The sequence below is a fragment of the Exserohilum turcica genome (genome assembly GCF_000359705.1).
Source record: "Exserohilum turcica Et28A unplaced genomic scaffold SETTUscaffold_23, whole genome shotgun sequence".
Lineage (NCBI taxonomy): Eukaryota > Fungi > Ascomycota > Dothideomycetes > Pleosporales > Pleosporaceae > Exserohilum > Exserohilum turcicum.
Window position 1 is genome coordinate 256,357 of NW_007360059.1, and position 8,082 is coordinate 264,438.

An 8,082-nucleotide genomic window follows, 5' to 3' on the forward strand; every position below is an offset into this window, starting at 1 on the left:
TCCGCAACCCTTTCATGGAAACCTGTTGAGAGGAATCCTTCCTGTTTGTTCGTAACATTAAGTTTATCACATTCTTTTATCACAGTGACCCAAAAAACAAGTCCTTGATTAGAAACCCCTCACAGTCTGACATGTTGTTAGTATAACAACTAAACCGCCTTAAGAAGAGAAGTATAAGCAAAAAGTTAAGAAGATTTAAAATTAAGTTTATTAAGAAAGAAATGCTAATTCAAATAGGCTAAGCTAGCACTTATTTAGGAAATGCTAAGCTAAAGAGGCTAATAATAAAGCATTTTACTAAGGAAATAGAAGAGAAGTAGAGACGTTAGTATAGGCGGGAGTAAGAGAAGCTCTAGCATGCCCTAGCTATCTAAGGAAGCTACGTCTCGTAGCATTACACTTAAAGAACAGGGAATTCTTGTTAGTTAGCGATCTATCTAAACAAGAGACTATATTAGTTGGTAAGTTTATCTAAGTATTGTTCCCTATATAAGGCAATAGTATTATAGTAAAGAAGTCACTTATTAGTTAGTAAGTTTATCTAAATAAGTGACTTTACTATTAGCAATACAACTTCTATAGAAGAAGTTACCCTAATAATTGTAACGATGTTACAACTTCGCCAAGTATTGAGCCAATCCCAGAGCCGGATCGGAGGAAGTACCTGCCGCCCTCTATCAGCTATTCGCCCGAGGTCGGATCCGAATTCGGACCTGACTAGGATAGGTATATATTGAGACACTCCCTGTAGCTAGCTCTGTAGACTTTTGATATCCTTTCGTACAAGGCCTATAGGTGGCTCTTCGAATCTAGGCCATTTGGATCCCACGCACTCCCATATGCCTCTGAGTGATCCTACGTCCGATACAGATCCGTCTAGTCTTACCTGTGCCGTTACACCAATCAGCGAAGAAAATGTTGCAGAGGAAGTTTATTCCCAGACAGGAGTAAAGCCGCGAACCTGCAAGCAATCTAGACACGGCCCAGACAGGTTTGGCACGATGACCTGGATAATATCCTTTGCCGAACGAGTACGACCATTCCGGATTTTTGGAACAAGTGAATGGGCAAAAGAGATAAAGAAAAACCCGCCAGTGGCCATCCACAACCCGGGATGTCAGGGTTACTGCAACACGTCTAGGTGCACACGTGCAGCACGCTGCGACAACTGCGGCCAGCTGGCAGCAGGGCATACCGGGCCCATAGGTACAGGTTGTACGCAGCGAGCCCGCTGTGCTAACTGCCATGGACCACACGCCGTGACGGATAAAAACTGTCCAGCGAAACCATACTACTACCAAGGCAAGCTTATCCGGCTAACAAGCAAGCAGCTGCAGAGTGTACGCAGAGCTGGACATCGTGCCTACCAAAGAACCGGCCAGAACCAGGACAAAGGAGACACGGCTGCCGAACCTATTGTCATCGCAGAAGAACAGCTAAGCCAAAACAGTCCACTTGCGCTCCAGCAGCCGCCACTGCGAGCTACGCAATCAAGACAAGCAAAAAGAGCCCAACAAGAAGAGACAATAATAGGAACGGATACCGCTACAGCCGCAATCGCGCCTATAGACACTGATACAATTATAGTCACAACTACAGCATCCCAGAACCCTCAGAGCCGTCGCCCACGCCGTGCTGCAGCCCCAAGAGAGAGTCTAAGTCTAGCAGCACTCTCAACAAGAAGCCTAAGGACAGAGCAGACAGTGTCTACACCGACAGAAGCCATGATACAGGCTGGCCTATCCTCTACCATAGAAGATACAGAAATGAGTGAAGACGCACTGCAATGGTAGGACGTCAACCGATACGATACAACGGGCAGCACTGCCCGGGCTGGAAGCAGCTACGAATAGCATGGGCGAACGTAGGCAAAGCCTCAGAATGCCACGACACTATACTGTGCCGCGCCTCAGATGAAAACATCGACGTGATATGCATCCAGGAGCCATGGACACTACCAGGAACCGTAACTAAAAACCATCCAGGGTACCACATGCACGCGCCTGTGATATCATGGGATAGCAAGGAGGAACGTGAGAACGAAAGACCACGGGTGCTTACCTACACCCGCAAGGGCGTTAATTTAAGGGCTAAAGTGCTACCTAGAGTCACGCGAGACATACTCTGGACAGAAGTGAACGGATACGCTATACTTAACGTGTATCAGAACCGAGAGGCACCAGAACCAGCAGTCACCTACATACAGGAACTGACACCACCAAGCAGATGCGTTATTGGAGGGGATATGAATGCAAGGCACGAGAGTTTCGAACCTGGCTCGGTGACCACGGGAGGCGGGTCAGAGCTCGCACGCTGGGCCCAGACTCACGCCATGGACTTCATCGGGCAGCCAGGAGTGCCAACTCATCGAGCTGGCCACGTAATAGACCTAACATTCTCAAACATTCCCTTTGCCGACACAGTGATACGGCTGGACATGCACTCTGGCTCAGACCACGCAACACAGGTCACGACATTACCAACCCGAGGACTAGCAGCAGAAGATTCAAAGAAGCACAAAGTACTAGAGAGACACCTAGAGAGGTTCACAAAACTAGTAGGCCTAAATATCACAGGTATTAGGGATCCGGCAAGAGCCAGCAACCAAAGCCAACTACAAACAATAATCCAGGACCTTACACAAGCGATAGAAGAGGCAATCCAGACAGCAGGGGTTAGAGAGAGGGAACAAATCCAAGTGGCGCCATGGTGGACGACAGAATGCCAGACAGCGTACCGTCGGCATCTGCGAGACCATACGGGAATAGGAACTCCACCAACAGAGGCAACCAGAGAGTTCCTAAAGACAGTGCGCCGAACAAAGAAGGCCTACTGGCGTGACAGGATAGACGGCATCAAGACAGATTCAGACCTCTACAGCCTGGCCAGATGGCATAAGCTGTTGCCAAACCAACAAGACTCCCCACTAGTAGTAAATGGTGAAACCATCACAGATACAGCAGAGAAGGCTGAGACTTTACGCAGAGAACTGCTAGACCGGTTCAACAACGCAGATGATCTGCCAGCACCACCAGGAGCAGAGAACTATACTCAAACCCCCCTACCGTGGGACACTAAGGTATCGACGGAAGAAGCAGAGCGCTATGCTATTGGCGTAGCTAGCACATCGCCAGGTGCGGACGGAATAACGGTACGGCTACTAAAGGCGTGCTGGGCAGATATCAGGAACCTCGTTCGCGCAATATATCAGAGATGCCTAGAGCTAGAGTTCTACCCAGGCTGCTGGCGCGTGGCAGAAGTAACAATGATACCAAAAGCCGGAAAGAAAGACCGTACGTCAGCACGGTCAATGCGGCCCATAGCCCTACTCTCATGCATTGGCAAGGGGTTAGAACGCCTAGTGGCAAGAAGAATCGCTATAACAGCAATGACGCACGATGTCATCAGCCCACAGCACGTAGGAGCTGTCCCAAAGCGGTCAGCTATGGACATTGTAGCGGCATTCACGCACGACGTAGAACAGGCTTTGGCAGTAGGCAAACGCGTTACTATGGTCACGATGGATGTGCAGGGAGCATTCGACGCGCTGCTCAAGAACCGGTTGCTACACCGGATGGCTCAGCAGGGCTGGCCACCAGCCTGTGTCCGGTTTATTGACTCTTTCCTATCAGAGCGCTATGTACAGGTGCGGCTAGGCAACGAGATCACACCACGCCACCTAGTAGCTTGCGGCACACCACAAGGATCTCCGCTATCGCCAGTTCTCTTCACCCTTTATCTAGCCGAGCTTCTGAATCAGGACAGAACGCTACGCTTCGGATACGCGGATGACATTAATATCTACAGAGCGTCAAAAACCCTAGACGAAAATGTCCAGTTACTAGCAGAAGATATACAGGCAATCAACCAGTGGGGTGCACAGAATAAGGTTACCTTTGCCCCAGAGAAGCTAGAAGCGATCCACATCACCCGCCAGCAAGACAGCTACTCCCCAAGCATACCTTTACCCGACGCAGCAACGCTAAAACCAATTGCGCCAGCTACAGACAGATCGCAGACAGCACTACGATGGCTCGGAGTGTGGTTTGACCGCCAGCTTAGCTTTAAGCACCACGTCGCCTATAGAGCAGCAGCCACCAAGAAGCTTGCTAGTCACCTAAGAGGCCTTGCGAACACAGCTTATGGCCCGCCCCCAGACGCTATGCGAAAATTAGTAACAACATGTGTATTACCTTCACTACTGTACGGAACAGAGGCCTGGTACGAAGGACGAACAAGAAACCCGAGATCAAGGAGGAAAGACAACCCTATCTCTGTCAGCACAAGAGTCGGACAACATATTACAGCTATCCAAACCATACTCATACAGGCTGTAAGAGCAGTACTGCCAGTATATAAAACAACACCCCTCCCAATTCTCTTCAGAGAAGCTGGGATACCGTCAGCAGAAGTCGCGCTTGAAGAGGCTAGGTGGCGTCTCGCGCTGCGACTTCAGACAATAGACCATCAGCACCCTCTCACCCACCGAGCAATTGTACCACACAATCAGTCTGGCACCAGGGTAGGGGAGAGGCAACAGCCAAGAACTAAGATCCAGAGGCTAGGCCTTCTTCTGCCAACTATCCCCCGGCCAGCTCTAATAGCGCCGCACTTCTCGCAAGGGTGCCGCACAGATCCAACGCTAGGAATAGAGAAGAAAACAGCTGCGAAAGAATTCAAAGAATGGTGGGCCTCTCTAGATAGCAGCACGATCACGATCTTCTCTGATGGATCGGAGCAGCGCTGTGAAGGGATAAAGAGAGTCACCTATGGGTATGCCATATACCGGGCCCAGGAAAAGATAGCCACAGGACGCGGGTCTCTCCACCCGCTCTCGCATGTTTTCGATGCCGAAGCGATTGGGGCATGCAGAGCACTTCAGCACGCGGCTCAGATAGCAAGACCAACAGATGCGGTTTATATGTGTATAGACAGCACGTCAGTAATCTGGTGCCTACGCGGAAAAGCCTCAGACTCCTCACAATGGGCGTTTCTTCAGGGTCAGGAGATAATGAATACAATGCCTAACGTTAAGGTGCGATGGGCACCAGGACACACTAACATCGAAGGCAACGAAGCAGCAGACGACCTCGCAGATGCGGAGGCGAAAGAACCTTCTACTCCATTTGGACTAGCAGCACAACCAACAGTATCAGGTATACGCACGATCAGGAAGGCACAAATAGCCACAGCTAGAGCAACTTGGTGGAATAGCGCCAAGAGCAAGCTTTCCAACTGGTACATGCAGTGGAAGCTACCGTACCAGCCCACCCGACCTCCCCAAGAGCTAGAGCTAACACGCCCAACCCTAGCAAGACTACTAGCAATCCGAACAAGCCATGGAGACTTTGCATGGTACCACCGGAAGTTCCACCATGACAACGCGACTCTAGAGTGCTCCTGCGGGCGCCCAAAGACCCCCTTGCATATCGCACTATGCCGGAAAACCACAACAGCAAACGTCTTCCGGCGATGGCCAAGACGGCCACCAGCGCCGCCTAGGACACCTAGCGAAGCAATCAAGTACCTCCAGGAGCTCTGGGAAGAGCCAGAGGACTTTGCCGCTTTCCTAGAAGTCACAGGTTTCTATAGCACCATATGTAGGCCTCACTAGAGCCTATACTTGCAAGACTTTTCCTATCTGCTTATCTTCTTTCTCTCTTTTCTCTCTTTTTTCTTCTCTTCTCTTTCCTATGTCATCTATACTACACACTCCTTAGTAAGCATCAGCTACAACAACTAAAGGCGGATACACGCCTACTGCACATTGTACTGGCGATCAACAGGCGGATCGACCACTACTAGACCACTGCAATCATGTAAACAAGAATAGGCATCCTAGGCATAGTACTGCAAACCATAGGCATAGCCCGTCTACATGCCCCAAGGGAGGCTTTATACATAGACGTTAAATACAACTCACTCACTCACTCACTCATCTTTGCAGGCAAGGTTCTAATCTCCACCTGGTTCACAGAGGATCTGCCACGCGACTGGGTGATTCAAGTCAGTCCTAATGGCTGGACGAACAACAAGCTAGCGCTTGACTGGCTCCATCACTTCGATTCCCATGCGCGTCCTGTAGGGACCCATAGGCTGCTCCTTATTGACGGCCATAAGAGCCACTGCTCAGTGGAATTCCGAGATCTCTGCGAAGAGAAGAAGATTATCCTCCTCTGTATGCCTCCACATTCGTCGCACCTCTTACAGCCGCTTGATGTAGGCTGCTTCTCGCCATTAAAGCGTGCGTATGGTGATGCTATCTCAGTCTTGGCACGCAATCGCATCCACCATATCAGCAAAGAAACCTTCCTACCAACGTTCAAAGAGGCCTATAGTAAGACAATTACAGCGGATAATATCCGTGCAGGCTTCCGAGGTGCAGGACTTGTGCCACACAACTCTCACGCTGTTTTATCACAGCTTGACGTCGTACTACGTACGCCAACTCCACCAGTACAAGAGACTACTACCTGGGTGCCAAAAACGCCGCGCAACGCGCGCGAAATGGAGGCGCATAGTACACTTGTTAAAAACCGCATGCAAATCCAGCAAGGGTCTCCTGCAGCATCTCTTAAGGAGCAGATGCGGCAGATGAGTAAAGGAGCTCAGCAGATCGCTCATCAAATGGTGTTGATGCAGGAGGAAATAGGTCGCCTACGAGAGACTATTGAAACGTCAACAAAGCGAAAAACTCGTAAGCGGCGCTACGTACAGGCAGAGGAGTCCCAGACAGTTGGTCAGATAGCTGATCAGATCGCTAAGGTAGAGGGTGGTGACTATAATGATGGTGCAACACCTGCGAAGAGGGTGCGCAGTGAACGGCGCTGCGGACGTTGTAGCCAAATTGGACACAACTCTCGCACCTGCCAAGTAGAATTAGAAGATGAAGATGATAGTGAAGAGTCTATAAAATAAGATTCTATTCTACTTAACTAGAATAATTATAGTGGTGTTATGAAAAATGGTTATAAAGGTGGGGTGCGGTACTCGAGTGCGCCGCTCGGTGGGGTGCGCCGCTCGGTGGTGAAACACGTTAGATTATATTACTTATTAGAATCTCTACTATCACTTATACTGTTTATTTCAACTGCGCAGGTGCGGGTGTTGTGTCTAGTCTACTTATTGTTACAAGTAACAGGAAGGATTCTCTCCTTGACGCGAGGTGACGAGGTTGAAGGCCAACCACGCCCACGTCAGAAGGTAATGACCATCGCGGGGCTAGGAGTCACGTGATATGCGCTCCCGCCAAGGCTCGCGCTCCCGCCAAGGAGGGGAGCACGGGAGGCCTTGGGAGAATTAAGCTCCCACTGCTCCCATAGGAGTATGCTTCCGAGGGAGCATAGGGAGCAGCAAGGTTACGACACGATAGGTATAAGAATATATTAGATTTCATTATTACACTCGTTATAGTCAACTCAGAATAGTTCTTCTCTTACACAGATTAATACTAGTTATTCTATCCTTATAGAATTAAAGGTTTTACTTTTAGTTAACTTCTATAACTCTTTTCCACATTATAATTGTCAAAACCCTCACGCGGATTTACGCTCCAGCTCATCTTACCCTAACCTAGATTGAGACTTAGAGAAGTATAGCTGTCAGATAAGTGGCAGAATCCGGGTGCTCAGTCGAGCACCTGGATTCTGTGATCCCAGCCAATCAGGGCTGATCGCCAAGGCCTACCCTAGGCGAGGCTGATACTCAGCCGCGTACCTGATGCAAAAAGCAATAGCGACAGCGCTCATAAGGCGGCGCGCCTGCGCGCCGCTAGAGGGGTGCGACAGAGAACAACATCAATTAATACTATCAGTTTCTTCCATCAATTATCACAGCTATTCATCACAGTGATCTGAATCTATCCTTAATCAGAAAACCTCTCACAGTCTGACACTAGGCTACGGGCGAGGTTATTCTATCTCTTATTATTATTAAAGCTGCTACTATTATAGAGCATTAGATTGTGGATCTACCTAATAGGTATCTTATAGGCGTGTCTAATAGTAGTTATAGTAACGACAAACTTGCGTACGCCTAGATTTAATACTTTAATAAGGTAATAAGCTGTATGTTACAGGTAAC